The sequence below is a fragment of the Excalfactoria chinensis genome, chromosome 5, assembly GCF_039878825.1.
Source record: "Excalfactoria chinensis isolate bCotChi1 chromosome 5, bCotChi1.hap2, whole genome shotgun sequence".
NCBI lineage: Eukaryota > Metazoa > Chordata > Aves > Galliformes > Phasianidae > Excalfactoria > Excalfactoria chinensis.
This window is the reverse complement of record NC_092829.1, coordinates 3,739,015-3,762,177: the sequence shown is the minus strand read 5'-3', so window position 1 is coordinate 3,762,177 and position 23,163 is coordinate 3,739,015. Positions and strand designations below refer to the sequence as shown.

Here is a 23,163-nt window from a genome sequence, read left to right as displayed (position 1 = left end):
ATACAGTAATTTCCACATTCCAAGGAACGTGCTCTGCCATAGACGGTTATTATCGGTGTTCCCTTTCATAACTTTCAGACATGTGGTCTACCTCCCAAACAGATCCATTTTCTGATTTAAATCAGAACTGCCAGGCTTATGCACACAGATTCTCGGCATTTTCTTAACAAGGACTCTTACACTCAACAGCATATTTTGTGTCAGGTTAGATGTCAGCCTGGAGTTTTAGCCTGAACCGTAAAATATCTGTCTTCTATGGATTAAGGTCAAAGTTATCCAGTTTCTTTAGCTTGGTATTTTGGTATTCCTTTTCTTTCTTCTTTTTTAATTGGGTTATATATATCGTAAAAAGGACAGGAGGAATAAGATCTGACAGTGAGTGTATTTAGGAGCAAGTAACACAAGTATTGCTGATACCTTGTCATGACATACCTTTACTTTCACCTCTCACAACAGCACCCACAGAAGGAGATGTACCGCTCACACTCAGAGTAGCAATAAAATGTGTATCCATATTTTCAGGAATTAATGTCAATTTATGGCATTACAGGGTGCTCTGAGAAGAGCTGGCTTCTCCATTGACCCAAATTGCTGTGCTGGAATGAAACATCCCAGTGGGGCATCCAAACAAGCTTGGTGGCTTTGGGAAAAAACCTCAGTAGGGACAAATCATGGGGAAAACACAAAGTTCATTGGCAGACCTTGCAGAGCCTTGGGCTCAGAGTGGGTGTGATGAAGGGTCGAGGTGAAACGGACATGGGCTCAGAAGCCTGGATGTGCCCAGAGGTGCTCCCAAGGCATGATGCACACAGAGCCCACTATCCCCCAGTGTGCCCCAGGCAGAGCAAACAGGCTTAAGAGGGACACACACCACCCAAGTTCTTCATTCATTAAAGCTATCATGACATTTCTCTATCACAGGCCGACAGTTCAACAAACTTCACTTGGAAGAGGGGGAAAAAGAAAACAGAGTTTTTCAGCTCTGGGAATTCATAACTATTGACTTTAATTTTCTTCACTTTCTGGTTTTTTTTGTGTTTTGTTGTTTTTTTTTTTAAACAGTTTTGTTGGACTTTTTTCTGCATTGCAGCCCAGGATGTGGGGGCTCAAGGGATAGTGCATTTTTACTGCTCAGGCACAGACCCTATACATCAGGATTTGTCATTAAAACACCGACGAGTCCTTCACTGAAGTGGTGGCGAGCAGGGCTGCTATAATGCCTATTTCTATTTCTAAGCAGGAGCAGTTAATGCAACGTGGTTTGGGAGCCCTTCCACTCCCCAGCCCCCATCTCCCCCCAACTACTTACAGCACAAGGAGGTTTGAGCTTATTTTGTCTTTTCACAACTTAGCAAGATCAGACACATTTCTGCAATGCATATGCAGATTTTACCTCTTGTTACTTTCTCTAATGAGCTTTCACTTAATCAGTTTGACAGTAGCCTTTCTTCCTTTTTGCTTCGTATCCTCTAGGAAAGTATTCAGGAAAAAGTGTTAACAGTTTCAAGGGGTATTAGCAAAATGGAATGGCGGCACAGCCAAATTTAGGAAGAGAGCAGGAGTGTTTTACAGAAGGAAGAAAAAAAAGTTAAAATCTGGAATGTGGATTTAACAAGAATGTATGTCTAGGAAATGTACAGGACTGCAGACATCAGTCTTGTTTCCTTGCAAAGCATTTGAAAAGATGGCAGTCGTTTGTAGAGAAATCCTGACCTTACGTAATTATGTGGACTAAAGAAAAAAAGCACTTTCCCCCATAATATGTAAACCCTGTGGAAATAAAAGCATATTCTGCAGTAAGTGCTGCCCTAGCTACAGACAGTCATCAGGACAGGGATGCAGGATGACCCATGGGAAGGGGTGTGCAGAGCCCTGTCAATCCAACACACCTGGGTTATCAAAGCCCTTGGGTATTAGGGTATTTGTTCCCATGTGGGCTGAACTGAAGGGGAACCTGACCTTCTCCAAGAAGTGTTGGGGTTGGAGCAAAACTGTGCTGGGGAATTGCCACCAACATGGAGATGTTGCATCTGGGTGAGCCAGTACTTACGCATTCAGTGTCACCACTAAGCTGTGTCAAGGCCAAGGGCATCTCAGGCATTAAATTCATAATAGCAGAGTGACCAAGGATTGCTGACACATCGTTACACATCCTCTCTGATGAGGAACATGAACTTTTAGCCAAAGCTTTTGGGTGAGTCACAGGATCTGACCACCAGAAGGTAGTGGGACTGCACCGAAGGAGAAGGTTTTCCTTTGTTTTCATGGGAGATTCGTGATGCAATGGTGTTTATAGCCTTCACCCCTGTGTTCTCATCCACTAACACCTGTGCTTCTCAGCTGAAAAACCTCACCCTGGATCATTACTGAGGTGGAGAAAGAAATAGACAATGATATTGCCATGTGGAAATTCTCCTTACTTTCAACCTGACAATCCCAAAAGTCAAGTATCGGTGATGCATTGGGACAGGCTGCGCAGGGAGGTGATGCTGTCACCATCTCTGGAGGTGTTCAGAAAAAGGGTAGATGTGGCACTAAGTGAAGTGCTTTAGAGTGGTCACAGGCATGGGCTGATGGTTGGACTGAGTGGTCTTGTTGGTCTTTCCAACCTTAATGATTCTGTGATTTTATAAGAAGGGAGCTTGTGTTGGATGTGATTATCAATGTGCAATATATGATTTCCCCCACAACTGGACCAAGTTGCTATCACCCTTTAGAGAGAAAACTGGTAAGAAAACACCACTATCATCTCTTGACACAATCTAGTTTTCAACATCATTACCTGCAAATCGATTGTACCCCAATAAAATACTCCAAGTGCCTGCTGCGGGAAGCAGGGCGCTAATGGCACTTTCCACGTTGTGGCATCATTTTGCCCAGTTATAAATGTGGAGTTCAGGCTGCACATCCTCATCAGGAGAGCCAACACAGCCCCTGGGCCTCGACCTTGCAAGCCCACAGAGCCCTTGGAGACACACGGAGCCCAGAGAGGCTTTAGATGGGCTTTGCTTTCCTGACACTGTTTCCATCCCCAAAGAGGGGACCTTACTGCTGTGGACCCAGTGTATGGACTCCAACTTGACTTTTCCAAAATTGCCCCTTTCACATATTTTTTTATCATCTCATTTTTAAGCCAGGGTCCAAAACCTTTAAATCAGAGGCAATTTTGTTTTTTTTTTAGCTGTCAGCAATATTTTGGCTATTTTAAGAATGTAGGACAGGGTTAAGGATTAGTACCAGCATTTCTTTTCTGTGTATCAGAGCTGCTTAGCAGTAATTAATTAGGACATTGGGTTTTGTACTCTTGGTTCAGGTCATTTGCCTATGAGCTGCTCAAGCCTTTTACAAAGGCACGCTGCATATGTTTCTGGGTACTTTTTTGAGAGAAGATTTAAATTGGCCAGATGAATAATACTTTGCTACAAGTGTTTTGCCCTAGGCAAAAAAGGTTTTCTTCATATTATCATTGCCCGGAGCTGGAATCCTCAAGCTTGATGTGACTGGTGTTATACTGTCACATGGCAATGATGTAAGAACAGGAGCTCTCTGTGTCAGACAAATCTGGATTTAGGGGAATTATAGCAGATGTTGCAAAATGGCAACAGTTTAGTAAGTTCCTTTCATCCTGCAGTTGGGAGGCAGGTCCACAAAGTACCCCCAGACGGAGAAGAATGTTATCTTTGATCCCTTTCACTCCGGGGCAAGGAGGCTCCACCCTCCAAGGGATACTGGAAATAAATGAAAATAAATTTACAGTAGCTGTTTGTTTTGCAGCATGGAAATCGGCCATTACTTATTCATGCTGTTTGCCCAGACGTGTATAAAAGATTTTATTGGGGGTAGAGTGTATTGTGTGCTATAAACAGATTAGGGCATTCAATATTAAGATTAATGGCATGGAAAAACACTTGGAAATTTGTGAACGGTGAGATTACGAGCCTTGCAGCTCCTCTCCACCAGATGTACACACACAGTGGCACAGTCCCAGCTTCATGCCAAGGAAATAAAAAGGAAGGGATATTATATATATATATATAGTTATAGTTATAGTTATACATTCTGTTATCCAACATTTAATATTTGTGGTGCAGATTAATGGAAGAACTCTGTTCATCTGCTCTGGTTACGACAAGCAGACATTGCCTGTAATGAATAAAGCATGCCAGTGGAGGACTATTCATAATTCTTTTCATATGTTTAAATCTGATTGGAATTCGGTCAGAATTTGCAGGATTTTTCTTAAATTGGGCAGCTCATTGAAAAAAAAGAAAACAAAAAGCATTTGGTGACAGGTACAAAACCACCCCAGATTCTGATTAGGTTTTTAAATAAACCAAATCCTTCCTACCGCCTGACAGCAGCATGGGCTCAGCCATGTAGGGCACTGGTGCTGCTCACACTGCTCTGATGGAGCACAGCCTCTGCCCAACAGACTCATGGCTGCAACCATGGATTTTGTGATTAGTATTCCAGGTGGGCTCGGATCAGGAAGGGATTTGAGATATTAGATATTAGACTCACATCAGTGCACTTCAGGTCTTCAACTTAAAAGCTGCCCATGCTTTCGTTCTTTCATGAGTTCTTGTCTCGCCCTGCCAATGGAGCAGCCCACATCACCCATACAGAAGGAACAATTGGAAAACACAGCATCAGTCTCCTGCTGAACCATTTCTATGAGCACCCACAGTTAACTGGGTACAAATGAGATGTGGATAGGACCAAGCTGACGAACAGCCATAGGGTTCATTGACCACAATGGTCAGTGGCCTTTTGACCATCTTAGGGAAAGCATCTCAAGTAATTCTGATTATAGGCAAACAAAAAGTCCCATCTGCATTTCCGTTTTTTGTTTGGATGCCCTAAACCAGAGGAGGCCTTGTGGCAGCCACACCTGAGTGATCCCAGCACCCTCTGGTCATTGACCTGCACCCAGGGATGTTTCTCACCCTAGATCCCCAAACCGAGGTGGTCTTTGCAAGGCAAGATCCTAACCTTGTCCCTCCAGAGGAAACTGTTTTGCCCCTGTCTGTCTACCAAACTGTATTACAGGCACATCTGCCCTTTGAGGAGCACTAAATCTTATTTCCACAGCTCTTGGCCCATGCAAGCAGTGAGCCTTGTTTGGCAAGACACTCTTGGGATGACCACGCAACAAGATCTGGGCACTCCTGTCTTCTACATCCCCCAAAACTTCCTTTTGTAGAACCAAAACCCTACGAGAGAAAGGCTGTAGTGAGCACTTTGCCAAGCACAACAGAGCCCGGCTTCGCTGATTACTTTAATTGTTACCACCCTGCAAACATCATTTACAGCAGCTCACTGCCACAATCACAACACAGCCAAAAATCACTGCAGCATGCCACACTCACAGCACAACACTGGTCACACCGTTTATGGCCCTGGTCACATGTGCAGGGATGTATAAGGAAAACATGGGATCAGCAGACGTTCCCATTCAGGATGCCTAATCTTGTCTATACTCAAAATGGTACTGGCTAAAATTGGTTTTCAATTGATTTAAGTTCACTGGCACAAAGCCCTGTGTAGACATTCTTAAATGGGTTTAAAAATGGCTTATCAATTTAGCTTAAGACACTTAGTAGCTAAACTAAGCTAAATCGGCATAAGCCAGGTTTAAATTGATTTATGATGTCCACAAAGAGTTTTGCACTGGTTTAACTAAATTGCTTTAAAAACACACCGCCACTTTAGCCTTCAAAAGTGAGTGCCTACGAGTGTAAGGATTTAGGGTAAATGTCTTTAAAAGTGAGGAGCTTATGCCCTTTTTCCCTAAACAGACTTAGTCTTTTCGAAACCAGAAACTGTCCTTTGTCAACGCTACTCCCAAGTGCCAAAAAAAGGGAAAGGGTCGGATCCTCCATGGAGTAAATTAGGGAGATATCCCATTTTGCATCAGCTGGAGAAAAGCCAAGCCCCGACTTGAAATTTTAAAGGGATAATAAAATGCTCTGAAATCTAGGTTCAAACTGAGGCTCGCATGCTCTTTTTTTCCTGCCAGAATTTTCTTTACTTCCTCAGGTATAGATAGCAGCTACCCGTGATGCAACATATTCACACTTATTCATGTATATTCACGTAATCACATCACCATTCATAGCATCCCGAGCCCTGCAGCAACTCCCCCATTTATGCTGATGTCTATGGACAGAGTGTGGAAGATATTTCAGTGCTGGTAGCCACATCTGTTGTCTTCTTGCTTAATGATTTGTAGTTAGCCAAAATAATAGAAAGCAGGCAGACCTTTTTAATGTTGGCTTGCTTGACGGGAGCCTATCTGAGTCAAAATGTTTATTCTGCGGTGCTCCCGCTAGCTCTGGAAATTCATGTATCTATATGTATTTGCGTGTTTTGCTTGACTAGACACAAATTATGCTCTCAACTGGAAATATCACAAGTGTAAATAATTTGGAGATGTAAGTGCCTGGGTGAAACTTGTGTAAAAGCTATTTGTTTTATGGATTTTGATCTCCAAAGTTGAAAATATGAGCAAACTTTTCATTAAGGGTTTTGCCATTTGTTTGAGCACTCCTGTCGTAATTGGAAATGCAACAATTGTTTAAAAGTGGCATTGTCCCTGAAAAGATTTAGTGAGGGATGAAGAAATTTCTTGAACCTAAAGACATAATCTGGTGATCCAATTCTCCCCACTGTGTCCATTCCCGTGAAACTCCATTTACTTTCTCCTCTCTGCCACCAGCTCCCCGCATCCCACCTAGCCAATCCTCTAGGTTTCCCACATTGTTTCCCCTTTTGTCTTTTCAGTCCAAACAGAAGAACAACAGACAAGGTTTCGAAGGGCAGGGAGCATCAGGGGCTGGAAGAGAATGGCTAAGATGAGGGTCAGAGTCCTAGCCCTACTGCCAACAGTTACCAGGGTTTGTGCTGCCTGGCTGGGCAGTGTTCAAAGACTTTGCTGGGCTTTGTTCCACTGTGTAGGGATTAGGCCTGGCGGTCTGAGAATTTGCCTTCTAATTAAAAAGGATAAAAGATAGAAGTAGCATTAGACTAAAACATAGCAGTGATACTTCACAGGCTTTTTTTTTTTTTTTTTCCTTCTTCCTTGCTTTTTTTTTTTTTCTTTAGTCACAAGACAACGGCACGAAGTCGTCAGGTCGTTTTATTTCTTTTGTTTTATTTTTGTATTAAAAAAAAGAAAAAGAAAAAAAAAAAAAAGGATCTTAATAAAAAGAACAGAGGGGAGGAGGAAAAGTTTTGAAACTCTTCCCAGCTCTTCCATATGGTGGGTGAAGGCTGAATTTCATGCACGATGTTTGTGTGCCCTGTGACGATGCTGCTATTGCATCTATCAGCGAGGATTACCCCATCTCCCGATCGCCTTCTTTAATGCCAAACCAAAAGATGAGGGAATTCCCCACGTCATTCTCCCTGGCCAAAGAGGTCTACAGGAAACCTGAATTTCCTCTTGCAGAGCCTCTGCTTTTATTCCTTGCTTTTGCTCCTTGTTGGGCACACTCGAACAGACAAGCCCTCCCTGATATTAACCGGGAGGTATTATTTTACCAGCGCAGTGTGAAATATATCAGGCTTACAGCACCCATTTAATTACTCTTAAAAGTCATGCGTTTCGAGAAGGAACTTAAGGCCAAATCCCTATGAGCTGCTCCTTCTGTGCGTAATCCCATCTCCTGCAAAAGCCCCATTGATGGCGGCCGCCAGCATCCAGCCCAACGCAGGACGCCGAGGACGGGCGTCCATCCAGCACAACAAGGGATGCTGGAAGAGATCCCTGCCGTGTACAGCTCCATCTGCCTCCAACATTGCCTGGGCTCCATGGACGGACAGCACCAGCACCTCGCAAGAGGAGCCGAGGTGAGCGGTTGCGTAAGGGCCACTGATGGGATTATAGAAATTGCTTTTCAGAAAGGGGGGGAGAAAAAAAAAATACAGAGAAGAGGCGGTAGGAGTTTCGTGGAAGACTTCAGAAGCTTTCAAAGCCACAGAGCTCAGATTGCACACGAGGATAAAGGAATGCCCCTTTGTTCCCACACATCTCCTGTTACGTCACGAGAAGCTCAGTTTCTTCTGAATTCGGGAGGAATTTGCATGGAGTAAATAATTTGGAAGAGACATCAGAGCGGGTGAATATGATTCACAGCAGAGTTGTTGCAGTCTGTAATTCAGGGTACCCACAGGAAAGCATTTCTAATGGGAAAGCATTTCCTCGTTGCATTTTTGAGCAAGTTTTCTAGCAAAGATCGTATTTATCCTATGCAATAATGAGAGAAGCCCTGTAGGCATTGCTCGGGCAAATGTGTTGTTGTCTTCAATAGAAATAAGCACTGTCAGACTGCTGTGTGTTAGCTCGAAAGCAATACTAATGTGTCAAATTATGCCATTGATTTTAGGCAGGGTTCTTCATTGATTTTTGCTTAAAAATCTGGTAGTATGCTACAGCCTGGCATGGGTAACTTCTTAATGCTAGAGCATTTGTAAAAGGTTACAAGCGGGCAATCCCGCTCCATTTTAGGGACATGGGCATTTAATAACGTCTGCATTCTGTCTCAGCCTCTCCATGAGACCAGCCCTTCTTTGGGGGCTTTTGGAAGCCAATAGGCTCAGTGTCCCCGCCAGGACACTGCAGCCATTGCCTCTCCCCAGTGCTTAACATGGCTGTAGAAAGGTTGGAATGAAGGCAGATGCCACCCCACATCCCAGTATAGGGGTGATAAATGCAGAGGGTTCCCAGCTCGCACCAATTCTGGGGCAGGTTTTGGGGCTGGCTTCACTGCGAGGAGCAGAGACAAAAACCACTCGGATGCTTTAGGTTGTGCACGTTCCCCTAAAACGACCTCAGGAAAGGATTTTAAAATTCAACTTCCACAGGGCAGGGGTAAAGATGCAGGGCAAAAAAAGAGGAATCTTGCATTATTTAAAACGAGAAATAGGAAGAAAAAAAATCCAAACACCACTTTTATTTCCAAAGTGATCTAAAGCACTTAATGTCTGCCTGAAGCCCCCAAGGAGGTGTGTGCAGGAGGGCTGCTCCCTACTGCTCACCACTGATTCACTGAAGGAAAGTGAAGGTCTGGGTAGGGCTGGGGAGGGGGGATGCTGGAGGGGGGAGGGCTATATTTGAAAGAACGTTCCCAATATTTGCATTATGGTGAAGGAAAATATTTTTCAAGGCCAAACGAATATTCATTTATATTTATTTGCTTAATCTAATGATCTATTGTGATTCTCCCTTTCATCTATTCTTCCCTTGATGAGTGTGTGGCACTCCCATTAAGATTAATAGCGGTTTCACATGCACAGTCAGGGGAGATTAGACCCCTGCCCCGGCCTCCTGCCAGCCCCATGTATGTCTTTGGATTCAAGCTCCGAACCCTCACTGATGTCAGTGAAAGCACCATGTGTACAAAAAGGCTCCATCCTGCCCGGGGCTGAGCATCCCTGGCCAGCTGAGGCTGTGCTCAGCCTCTCCCCAAACCCATTTGTTATGCCCTAAAGAAGGTGATTTTAGGGCAGACTGCTCCAGCACAGCATATGGGAACAACTGTGGGGCGTGCTGGAACCATTTTCTAGCAAAATAAGACGCATAGCCATTGCCTCTGAATGCATACATCAGCATCCCCCTACAATAACTTTCTGCAGAGAAATTCATTTTTGGGACCAACTCTCCTCTTTCTGGCCATGAGATGTGGCATAGATCTTCCATCACACCAAGAGATAGAGGGAAACCACCTGGTTTATAAAAGTAGATATAATGCATGGTGATCCTCTGCAGCCAAAGGGCTGCTCCCAAGCCCTGGCATGGGAGACCCGTTTTTCTATTGCAGTCTGATGAATTTCCAACATCCTTTCATTTGCAGGAGTTTACTAACGTGCCCTATTACATCCTGATGTTGTCAGACTAACTCTGCCAGCTGCTGCAGCACTCCGACTACAGATTTGCTCCCATTTCCCTGGTGCACAATAATTCTGGGAAGAAGAAATGAAAGATTTGCCCATTGCCAGCAAAGCAGGATGTGGCTTTGTGAAAATCACTGGTTTGGCCTCGTGCCTCAGTTTCCCCAGTGTGTATGGTGAGACTTTTGCCTTTCCAGCAGTACCGTAATAAGCAAAACAAGTATAATGATAATGTTTACCATTAATATCTTTTATGGCTATTAATTTTGCAGTCCTTAATGGAAGCATCTCTATGGTGATTCTGCAGGATCAGGGCATTCCTTTTGCCTCAAGCAGCCCCTAAGGACAGAACAACGCCAAGATCCAGCCGAAATAACATGACCAAAGTCAGAGTACAGAGTACAGAAGAGCCAGAAAGTGAGCAGAAGTCAGAGGCTAGCATGGAAACTGCTACACCATCTGTCCTCTCTGCTTGCTCGAAAGACTCTTTGCAATTAGGGCATAACTGAGTATACAACATTGTTTTCCTGCACTGTATTCAAGCTCTGTTTCTCACTCGTTATAATGAGCTCATTATTGATTTGTGGTGCTTCCCCTTTGAGCTTCTGTGTCTTTCAAAACACGTAGCCAACGTTCGGGCAATAAAACAGATATTCACGTCATGCTGTATGTGTGTCACAGTGCCTGTCATATGTTGTGATACACGGGATGGCCATCTTCTGCCAATATTTACAGGTATGTTTCTAAGCAAACATTTCAGTAGCTCCTATTTAAATATGACTGTGGCTGTTTACAGTATCAGACATTGAATCTGTTTGATTGATTGGATAGATGTGAGTAAATGATGAGTAGATTCATTTATCCGATGCCTTCTTGAACATTTGAGTGGTGATATTTCTTAGTTTGGATTTTCTAGGATGTAATAATAATCATAATAACAAAATGAACTTAATTGCTGCAATTTATGGCCATGGCTCGTGAGATGTTTTAATAAGAGGAAATAATCCGTAGAATTTCAGCTCTTTCAATAAGCACTTAGAATACATACTTTAATCTCTCCAAGATCATTGTCCTTATTCTAAGTATGAGTTCCTAAAAAGCCTGTGTTGTGATTTGCTTTTATTTTCTTTTTTTTTGGCTTAAGCAATAGGCTTGAAAGTGGCAGCTCTGAAAACAGATTTCTTTATCCAGAAGCCAGTTTGGAGAGCATCCACACAGGCTGCTATTCTAAGGCACCATTCCGAAGACTGCCATCTCTACGATGGCATATGAGATGTAATTTAGTCTCTGTGTTAATTTAGCCCAGGGTCTCTCCTGAACAGAGAAGACTGGCTGTGCCAGATTGTGTTAAACTAGGGATGGTGCTTTTGTGATACGGACAACTGTCTACCAGGGATTGAGCTGAGACCACCAAACTACTTTCATTTAGATTCTCAATTTAGTCTTGAACCAAGGTCAGAAGGTAAATAGCCAGGGCTTTATCTTCCCAGCCAAGCTCCTGGTAGAGGGTCTCTTTGAAGTGGAGTGTGATCACTGGCTGTTTCAGAACTAATGTCCAAGACAGTGATGTATAATACATTTGCTTCCATTTTACATCTGCTGGTATGATCGCAGGTTAATTTAAGAATGATTTCCCAAGAAAGGGGTGTTTCTGCCCAGTTGTAATCTTTTAAAAAAATCTGAAATTAACTCAAGATGCCCTTTTGACACTCCCCAGTGTGTACGTGTTTGGGGTTTTTTTCTACTGCTTTGATTGCCAGTTGCTTTGGGTCTGATGCTGCTCTTGCTGAAGTCAATGGCACCATTCATATTTGCTTCAATGAGCAAGGCTCTTTGAAGATGCTCTCTATGTTGGCTGGTGTTTGTGGCTGCACATCCACCAGGTGGTCAGAGGGAAGGAGATTTCTGTTTGCTGGAGGCACATTTTCTGCAGTGACACAGTGATAGCAGCGTGTGATGGGCCCACTGCTCATGCAAGCCCTACGCTCATCCCTTGAGCCAGTCAAGATGCAAACCTTGTGAACAGGGCTGCATTTATGGGAAGCTAGCAAAGCTAACTGGAGATGTCTGTGACCTTCCTGTGTTTGCCCATTCACTTATATGATTGCATTTGTATTTCTTTAAGAGTCTGGATTCAAATCACGGAATGTCCCTGCAAGGTTTATCCCAGATCAGCTCCCTAATCCAGTTCACATAATTGCCTCCCCAGCCTGTTGTGGCAACATAGGTACACAAGCACACGGGACACTGTGAAGGGTTGGATGGAAGAAGAGAACAGCCACCAAATACCCTGCTGCTTCCAGCTGTGCTACAAAGCCTGCACAAACAGGTGAGGATGAGGATACACCTCGTGTGGTTCCTCATCACAGCAATGCAGTCATCCTCCTGCTTGATAGCCCCTTGCACCGGATGTTGCTGCATCTGTCGTGGGAGGCCCTCGAGCAGGAGTAGATCTCATCTCAAGCTTGGGGAGCAGGAAGGAAAGAAGAATGAGAGGTGCCTTCAGAAAGGGGCATCAACCATGTGTAGGGAGCACACTGGATGGCTGAAAATCACATTTTTCCTGCAAAGGGGCAGGTAGCTGCTCAGTACCTCTGTCTCAGAGCAAGTTGTTGCCAACCCATTGCCAGCACTGGTAGCACATTCAGTGCTGTGTGTCTGTGCAGCTTGTACTTCAGGCTGGTTCTCTGCATCAGCATCCTCAGGTGCAGGCACAAGGTCTGCCTCAAAGGAAATAGGTATCACTATGATTTTCCCTTTGGTATTATTGTTCTGCCAGGAAGGGCTGCTGCAGAAGTGGATTTCTATCAAAATATCCCTTTTCATCGAAGTTTTGAGTTGAGAACATCTGCAAGGTGTTTTGTTACAAGCCACAATTTGTTGATTAAAATAGAGCCAAGTTTCGCCCCACTGGGTCGGAAGTTTTATGAGTAGCCAAGAAGTGGAGTAGAAAGGAAACAAAGCCCTACGGACTCCAACTCAGGTGCATACACACAGATGCATGCCATGAAACACCCTCCCTTCCCAAATGGCACCCAAATACTGATGGCCAATTCCACGTGCTGTGGCATTTTGCAGTTCTTCGGCACAACAGGTTGAACTGTTACTTTTCTTTCGTAATTCTGGTGAACACAGTGTTAAAGATGAAGAAAACTGGTTTATGTTCAGGTGCATTAAAAAATAAAAATAAAAAATAAAAAATAGATAGCTCTCCAATAGACAATAAAATCACAGAAAAACAGGGCTGATGAGGACCAAGAAACCATCTAACCCACTTTTCTGACCAAGGGCAGGGTCACATTTTTCAGGCTGACGTTTGTCTAACAAGATGTTAAAAGCCTTCTCGACCCCTCCAGGCAGTCTGTCCCAGCACTGAACTGTCCCTATACATGGAAAGTACTTCTTAAGGTCTAAGCTCCACCTCAGGGCTGCACCTGATGCCCTTTCCTCCTTGCCCTAACCTCTTGGACAAGGACAGACTCACCACCCTCACACAACACCTCTGGACATGTTTGACAAGTGCTGTCATCTCATCTCTCCCTTTTTGACTCTCTGCTCCAAGATAAACTTGCCAAGACTTTTCCCATTCTCATCCTCTGCTGCTGAGTAACTGTTGTCCCTCTCCCATAACCACACTCTACTCCATCCCCATCCATGCAGACAGCCACCAAGCAGAACAAGAGAACATCGCTGATGGTCTCCATGATGGACAACCTTCCTTTCTGACAGTAGTTATTAATAATCTGCTTCTGGTGAGGTTATCTGGCCGCGAGTTGAACTTGATATTCTTATGGGTTCCATCCAACTCAGGATATCTTATAATTCTACACCAGGTTGCTCAGAGCCTGGTTTTGGATCCCCAGGGCAGATGTGCATGAAACTGCTTGACTACTGGGAAAAGTTCTGCCTCCTGTAGGTGCTCTGAATGTCTCGGCTTTTGTTCGGTAACTATACAGGTGACTTAAGATAGATGCCTAAGATAGGCAGTGTGCATAAAGCCTGCAAATTCCCCCTTCCCCATCTGTAAGAAAAAAAAAAGGGGGAGCGATTCCTACCTAACACTTGGATGTAAGGGAGGAATTAATAAGCTGAAGAAGATGAGGCACTCCCATACACAAGTGGGCGCCGTGAGGGTCTGTGCCGGGTCACTGCTCTGCAGCTGAGGGTAGCCATCCCCCAGACTGCCTAGTGCAAGGGGATCACGTGTTTGAGCAGGCCCCTGACCACCCAGCCACCCCTCCTCTCGGGGTGTCAAGGCTGTCAGTTCTTGTAGCTGTCACCAGCAGAAAGACGAATGTTGAAGTCATGGCATGCCTACACCGTAATGCGGAGCCACCCAGGCGGGATTTGTGCTTGCTAACTGCAGCGCTGGAAGGGGAAGGCTATGAAATGCAGCTCATTAACAAGGCTAAATTTTCTTCGCAGTCCAACTGATACGCCTGCATAAATTTGGCATAAATGGCTTTTACACCACCCATCATCAGAAGCTCTGTGGCTAGCTGGTGTTGGAGATGGAAGGGAGAAGCAGGCCCTGACTGGTAGGTGGATGGTGGGATCCAGTACCTAAAAAACTGAATTAGGATTCACTGAATCTTCTTTTGACTGCCTGAATTTCCTCCTGGATGGCTCCTGTCTTTCAGAAGCACCAGGCCAACAAGCACCCCCAGACCCTGGGCAAGAATGACCCACTGAGATAAAGAGGAAACTGGGAAGTAATTAGTGACCAGAACAAATGACCAAGCACTGCAATGGAGTTTCCAGCTTGAGAGTGGATGTTTTTCCAAGCGATATTATACAATCCAAACAGACTTTAATCCACAAACATCCACCAGACTGCATGAAACAGCAAGGCAGATTAGACCAGCACAGTTGTCCCTCTGGCTTTTTGATCTGTGACTTCTACCTAGATCCCACAGTTTCTTTCTTCACAATGAGTAGCACCAAATTAGCACAGAGATACAAATTTTCTTCTGCAAGAACCATTTAAAAAGTACAGATCATCCAAAAACGTATGTATCCATGCCTAGCATTTCAAAATGCAGATATCTGATGGCTTCCACAGCCCAAATCAGGCATCTTGGCTGTCTGCAGTAAAAGATATGTGAAATCAGATCCAAAATAGCCATACTGCTCCATGGGGAGTTGTCAGGAGGAAATATCTGGCAACAAGGAGAGGCTCGAGACCCTCCTCTGGGATCCAGGAGACATCAGCTCAGAAGCCATATCTCCCATCTGGACTCAGAGAACCGCATGCCCATTTTCTAGCCAAGAGAAAGTGGATGTGGGTTCACAAATTTGGGTTCAAAAGATGGCAGATAGTGCTTATATAAATGAGACAGCTTGGAGTTTATGAAGCATGAAGACCTGGCTTTGTTTTCCTCCTCATCCTGAACATCTCTTGCCTTCCTCAGAATATCGTAGTCACGGTCTGCAGCCCAGTCATGCTGGGGGCACTCACTATTCATCCATGGAAACTACCTTCAGGTAGGACAGAAAGCCACTGTCTCTGATCACTGCCAAGCATTAATACTTGAGAAGAAAGCTCTGGAAGCCCGGTGGTGGACACATCCAGTGCTCTCACATCACTCATGAAATGACACGCCACATCTTTTTATGTTGGCCCCTGCCAGTTTGGGATGTGCCTGATGGTGGTGGGTGCTGGTGATGATGGCATCCCACCACCTGGTGCAAGTAGGGCTGATAGGAGAGCAGATGTGAGTTGGTACAAGTGTTTTGTGTCAAACAGGAACACTAACCTGCACCAGATGAAAATGTGCCCTTAGGCTTTGATACCAATGGGCATGGACCAACCCAGAGCCAAGCAAGTTGACTCCTCCAGTTCAGTCTCAGCACAAACCAGAACAGCGGTGTGGCTCTCACCAAGGAACAGGCTGACCCAAACCCCTGCAAGTTGCACAGCTCTCAAAAACACTGCTGCTAAATCCAAACTGTGAAATTGGGACTTGGCCCTACACCAAGCCAATGTCTTGGTTGAACTGGAAAAAAACTCCCACAAAGTAGACACTGAGAAATGCTCCCTTCCTACAGAAACCTTTCCCAAGGTCTCAGTCAAGTCCCCCAACTTTTCAAAACTTAATAATTTGGTATAAAATAATTATATATATATATATATATATATATATTAAAAAAGAGGAAGAAGAAGAAAAGAGTAGGGTTCAAAAATACAAGACTTTTAAGGATGACACACAGGAATATTTCCTTTGCTGGAAGGGATGGATTTCTAGCAAAGTAATTGGACCATCTCTCTTTAAAATACAGCCTTCGTGTATTTTTGCTCCTCCCTTCCCATAGCCTCCCCTTACTCATCAAGAAAAATTTAGAAATCCATGAAAGTTAAATTTGAAGTTGCAGTACGAGACCTGTTACGCAGCCAGCTCCCTCTCAAGAGAAACACACACAAAAGGAAGCCATGGGAATTCCTCTGGAAATCCAGGGGCTCTGGTGCTGTGCCTTCACTGGGATGCAAAGATTCAGCCAAACTAAGGTACATCACTCACACATTTTTCTAGTGTGCCTGGAAGAGGTGGCTGGGGTTGCTTTAAACAGTTTCAAATTCAGAAGTGAGACACAAGGTCTGGTGAAAAGGATTGCTATTTTTAATGCCCAGAGTTTTCTTGTGCGATTCCAGCTCTCTAAGACCCTAAGACCTTTAAATTCCATCTAGTGTCTATCACATGCCATTGAATTGGCATGTTTGCAAATTGCATGCAGTGAGATCCTTCCATACCAGCAGCTCTGTCTCAGATTCCCCACCATCCCTGCCAAACTAGTATTGCCTGCACATTTTTTTCATCTTTTCATTGAGTTCTGCGTGTCAGCCAACACATTCTTTAGAACAGGCTTCAGTAGGCATGGTAACTGGTTCCTGGTTGCAAGCTGCCTTATGCATTCGCTCCTGCTTCTTTCTGGATAATTTCCCCCCCTCCTTCTTCTTAGGTGAGGACTTAAACGTGTTTAGCGTTATCCGTTCCATCTGTTGTGTCTGAGATAAATAGCTGAGATATAATAAAAAGTCCTAATTGAGGTAGTGATGCGGTGAATAAGCAAAGCTTGTTCATCGGGACTGTGAATCTGGACTGTTGATAGCTGCAGGTACCTCGGGGCTGCTCAGCCTGACTGCTATGTTGACTTTGTCTAATTGCAGGGGAGGAGCTAGGAAAGCAGTGAAGGGCAGTGGCACACACAGCAGGAGAGCTGAAAAATACTGGCATGGCCACGCGGAGCGAAACAAACTGACTGACAAAGCTCCTGGCGTATTATTAAAAAATCTGGCAAAATGCTCATCTCTTGACAAAACATGTAGAAAGACTAGTAATGCATAACTTCATCCCGCGTTGGATTTTAACATGGCTAATGCCAAGTTGTCTGTCAAAATTAATAGGGCATTGCTTTTTCTTATAGAAGAGGGAGGGAAAAAAAAAAGAGAGGGATCGCGCATGCATTTTATTCATTTATTCATCTCTAACAAAAATGATGTATCTGCTAAAAATTTATTTAGGGAGGGCTTTGGTAGATGCTAATGTTAATTCTGGAAAAGCAATACTCAAGTAGCGACGCTAGCTTATACTTACTGGGGTTAACGGATAAAACCTCCCAGTAATATCAGGAAAAAAAAGAAGTCTGCTATCATCTCAAGCTGCAGCGTGGGGAAGTTTCAGCCCAGAAACGCTGTTATCCATAGACATCTCTGCCCAGATCCCTGCTTTTTGCTTTTCCGATTACACTTTAAAATATGCCTCTTTGGTAGAACCGCATTGAAATTTATGGGCTTTCGTGGGCACTAATCCAAAAAACAGATTTGTTTGCTATCCGCCCTAGTTAAACTTTGTTAAACTGCTTTAGTGATTGCATGAGATTTTGACTCCCTTGCTTAAAGTACTGATACCTGACACCTGGGCTTTGAGATTACATCTCCTGGAATCTTCCAGGAGAAATGACTGATCTCATCCAAACATCAGCTCCAGTTACTAAAATTCCCACCCATCTACAAAATACAATGAGTTTAACCTGTGTTGTTTTGCTATCTGGCATTTGCCCGATTCTGCATCCTGAATATTTCTGAAAACTCTCCCTTTCTGTTCATAACTCACATGTGTCACTACTGCCTTTCTTGCTCTGATCAATGGCCACATCATCCTGTGCTTGTGGTTCAAAGCACCCAGTGCTCCAATAACTGCACAGACCACCATGATAGGACAAGAGGAAGTGGTTTCAAACTAAGACAGGGGAGATTTAGATTGGATATAAGGAAAAGGTTCTTTATGATAATGGTGGTAAGGCACTGGCACAGGTTGCCCAGGGAGGCAGTGGATGTCCCATCACTGGGGACACCCAAGGTCAGGCTGGATGGGCACTGAGCACCTGATGGAGCTGTGAGCATTCCTGTTCTTTGCAGGGGAGTGGGACCAGATGGCTTTTAAGGGTCCCTTCCAACGCAAACGATTCCATGATTCTATGGAACCAAAGAAATGAGAGGTTTGCTGTGATTTTAAATGAAGACACAGCTGGCTCCCCTTCTGATTGAAGGGATTTCTGCATAGCCCGCGTCCTATATTATAAGATGTTACTGAAAATAGCCTGGTGCATCTGGACAATTCCAGGAGAGGCAAAAGTCAGGGAGTCATTTTCTTGTCACACCCAACTAAAGAAAAGACATTCCATGGCCTGACAACATGCTGATACAAGTGATTATGAATTTCCTTTCTTTTTTTAATTGTAGGCTTTCTACTGCCAAATTATGGGGGACTCTGGTCAGTGATGCGTTTGTGGGCTGCAGTTGCTTTGTACCACTACCCTTATCTGGCAAATACGGCACATTTTGTTATGTTAGCAAGGTCTTATCTTTTCCCGAGAAATTCACTAAGTGTTTCTGAACCATCCTCACAGCAGGGATAGAGAATACATTTGAAAGAACAACTATTTTCAACAGGTAAGGAAAAAAGTGCACCCTGCATGCACCCACCTCCGGGAGCCAGCAGCAATGCAGTCCTTGGTGCATGACAAAGCATTTGTGTGGTTCAAATGGGCAAGCTACACCTTACAGATGCTTGAAGGCATCCCATTCAGCATTTTAAATGACCCTTCCCAAGGTGGGGGCTCACTGTGGTTGGGTGTCTGTGTGTCACCCCTGAAGGAGTGCAAGCAAACATTGATGCTCAATGGTGGGGGGGGAAAGGATCGTGCAAACGTTCTTCAAAGGCTGATGGAATAAACATGTAAATACAAGATGGGCTGATTTCCTACTGTTCATGTTTGCTCACTGTGAACATTTGGTTCACTTGGCTTTCCTCATTATTTCAGCTGGGGAAAGTCACTATATGAATTAATAGCAGATTTCCCCGCTGAAAATAAATGTTTACCAGTTGTTTGGTTTTATTTTTTTTCCTTTTGGCAGAGACTGGGCTTTTTTGTCTGACTGCCTCCTTTTTGGCCTGCACATCCCTGAGGTGTGTAATTAAAGTGAGGGAATTTGCGCATAGTGCTTTAGGGGCTTAATGAATAGAAAACACAGGATATTTCATTGATTTGGTGCACGCGATATTGTCAGAGTGTACATTTCCTTTGTAAATGGCAAAGAGACAGCCATAATAACACACCTGAAACAAAATAAACAAATGAAAATAAAAGAACTGTATCTGTAATCAAATTCTGATATAAAATACATTCAAAAGAGCTATTTAGATTAAAGCAGAAAAGGCAAGATCTTCAGCATGGTTCACAAGTAACAGCTGTCTGCTGGAATAATGCGTTGTGAGCTGGGACGTTGTAGGAGGAGAGCATATAGGAAAATAAGTTCCTCATTCCTGGAGAGGTTCTCTATAAACATGAATAGGCTCCCCAGGGAGGTGGTTGAATCGCCATCCCTGGATGTGTTTAAGAGCCATTTGGATGTGGTACTCAGGGATATGATTTAGCAGAGGGTTATTAGAGTTAGGGTACTGTGGTTAGGCTGTGGTTGGACTTGATGATCTTCAAGGTCTTTTCCAACCTGGGTAATTCTATGATTCTATGTCATGGTGATCAGGTTGGTGTAGGTGCATTTTGTCCCTACAAAAATGGTTATACATGTTACTGACCCAAGGGGTGGATCCCTTGGACCCAGTGGAGAGGTGCAGTGGGAGAAAAAGAAGTGCAGGCTACATCAAAGGGTTGGACTCAATGATGACAGTGGTCTTTTCCAACCTTATTGATTCTATGATTCCATGGATAGCCTTCTATCTGGCCCAGCTCAACTCAACCCAACTCAGCTTAAGCTCCACCAGATGACAAAGCACGTGAACCTATTTCCTATCAGTCCCTGTCCTGTGTCCAAACGCAGCACCATTTCAGACATCAAGGAAGAAAACAACTGAAGAAGTCCATCTGTACTTCCTGGGTACCATATACTTCCTATATGCTATTTGTGTAAGCTATGAATAGCAGGAGCCTGGACAGAACCCCCTGCACTGTGCAAGTGTGAAAAAGCCAATAACCACAGTGCACAGAGTAAAAGAGGTTCACCAATCCCCCGTTCAGCAGAGCTCTGTGCATGGACTGAAGGCCCAAGGCAAAAGCTGATGCTGTGATCCTCTGCTTAACAGATGGATGGTGACATGCTGGAACAGATTATCTGGTGAGATGGTGCAATTTCCAGCGCTGGAGGTCTCTGAGGTACCTTCCAGCCCTATTGCACAATGAATCTATAATTCATCATTTCGTGAGTGAGACAAGACACTCCCTCAACTCTCAAAACAGCATGCAAAGGACAAATTGCTCTTTTTGTATCTCTTCCCACTAAGCAGAAGGGAAAATAAGACATGGGGTGGGAATGCAGAGAGAAAGGAGGAGATTCAGCATCTCCCCACAGCTCTATTCAGTCCATGGTATAAAGCATTGTACGTGCTTATTCATATCCAAAAGCACACATGAAAAAATAATTTTTCTCGTCTTTCCTTTGACCCTTCTGATATCTTCTTCACAGCAGAAGATTAAGTTCAATTTCAAGAATCCATTGGAGAAGAAATGCATGTAGAATTGAAAAAGAAGCATTTTGTCATTAAAAGAAGATATCCCAGGGCGTGTTAGGGGATACCAGCAGAGAGAGGCTGTTTTCCTGGGACCTCAGACCTCATCCTCGCTGAATTTCCATCTCTGTCTGGCACACTTGGAAAAATAATAAGAAAAAAAGCAGCTAATTCAAACAGTTTATTTCAGGTCAGCATGATTATTACAATACAGTTCTACAACAGGCAGGACGATGGGACTGGGGCTGTGAATTATCTGAACTTCAGGCTATTTATTCTAACTGTGAGTGGCTTTCCTGATCTTCTTTCATTCTCACTCCACCAATATGCTTAATAATTTAACAATAGGTCGAATGTTACCTAGACCCAAAGCAGTAGCAGGGTCCACTTAAAAAACGTGTTATTTGTAAACTGTTAAATAAAATAAAACAGTTAGTGCATTGATGTCTCACCCTACTATCTTCTGGAAGGACAGAAGCAAAATTCCGGTATATCATAGAATCATTAGAATGGTCTGGGTTGGAAGGGAACTGTAAGATCATCTAGTTCCAGCCCCCATGCTGTAGGCAGGGATACCTCCCTCTAGACCAAGTTGCTCAAAGCCTTTTGAATATATCCTAGTAGCTTTCTGTGGACTTCTATCTCTGTCTCACAACCATATCTAGTACTGTGAGTGATAGCCTGCTCAGCAGAACCACAAAGTCCTACCAAATTCAAAGGAAGGTCAGCCTTGTGGGGCTCTCTGCACTGCGACACACACTGGTCACTCACTTGCCAAAGAACACGACTTTCAAAGAATCATTCAGGTTGGAAAAGACCTCTAAGATCCCCAAGCCCAGCCCCAACCCATCCCCACCATGCCCACTAACCACATCCCTCAGCACCACATCTCCACCATTCTTGAATGCCTCCAGGGATGGGACTTTGTGTTATGAAGTTAGTATATTTGATATCATCTGATAGATTGCCTATTTAATTTAAAGAGTATGAGAAGAGCACTCAAAGAGCAGCAGTCCAAACACAGTGCCGCATGTGTAGAGCTGGGAAGAAGTGCTTTTAGCCACGTTTACTCTCGCTAGCTGTGCCCATTGGCCATGCAGCAATGTTTGTAGAATGTGAGGACTGCTTAATGAAGGCAGATTCATCTTGTGCCACAAGGATGGGGTTAGTAACGCTCTTCAACAGTCAGTGCACACAGAAACTTTGCCATTTATCTATAATGGCTTTGTGACTTTCGCTGATCTTAGAACAACAAAGCATTTTAATCGTACAGACCTTGACCTTTTGGTCAAGTGGAACGTTTGTTATTTAATTTCTTTACTTTTCATACAACATGTTAGATCCGCCTTGCAAAGTAGCTCAGGAGACTGCTCAGCAGAGAAATGCTTGTTTTGTGGTAAAGCAACCACAAAAGGTACAGCTTACATCCTACATGGCTTTGCTGGCTGAATTCAGACAGTGTGACCCATCCCACTTGGTTTGGTCATCCAGTAGGGACACACTGACAGGTATCTCTACATCCTCTAGGGGGTCAGCAGAAAAGAATGGACATGTCCAAAGTTTAATTCAGTCTATGTAAGGCCTGATATGCATCTTAGAGACACGTCTTTTTCTGGTATCTGATTTGAATCACTAATGCACACCTATGTACAGAAATTGGCCTCAAGATTCATTTATGTATTTTTTAATTTTGCTGCTTCTAGCCAGGAAAAACCAAATGGCACCAAGAAGTTGAGGATGAAAAGCAGAAGTGAAACCAAGAACAAGTGTCCCATGTTCTCACATGAGAAGTAGCTCTGACAGACATGTGATCACTTTTGATCCAGGTAGGTAGGACAGATATGGGCTAACAATCCTAATTGCACCCTCCCACCTCAAGTCCCATGCTGCATTTGAGGTTCACCCTCATATACACACAAACAAAATAAACCTGTCATATTTGCTGATCCTTTCCAAATAGCATGTTCCTATGTTTGCCTGTCCACCAGAAAGCAGTATGATTTATATTTCTTCATGTATGGTCATTGAATGTTGTCAAACACCATTACAGTGGAAGTAACAAAAACGAGTTTTGCAGCAAATCCACACAACACTAGCAGCAGCCATAAAGACTGGAGGAACTACCTCCCACCCTTTAGAAAAACCACACCACGGACTGCTCCATCCCAAATCACAGATGTGCCCCTCCTGCTAGAGGAATTCCTCTAAATGGGCATTGCTGGTAGGTTGCTCACCCTCCCAGGAGATG

General features: G+C 43.9%; 1 long non-coding RNA gene across 1 annotated transcript in view; it reads right to left on the bottom strand.

Moving 5' to 3' along the window:
* LOC140253088 (uncharacterized) overlaps positions 1-23,163 on the bottom strand; it is a 90,833-nt gene that overhangs the window by 47,789 nt on the left and 19,881 nt on the right. The window lies entirely within an intron of this gene.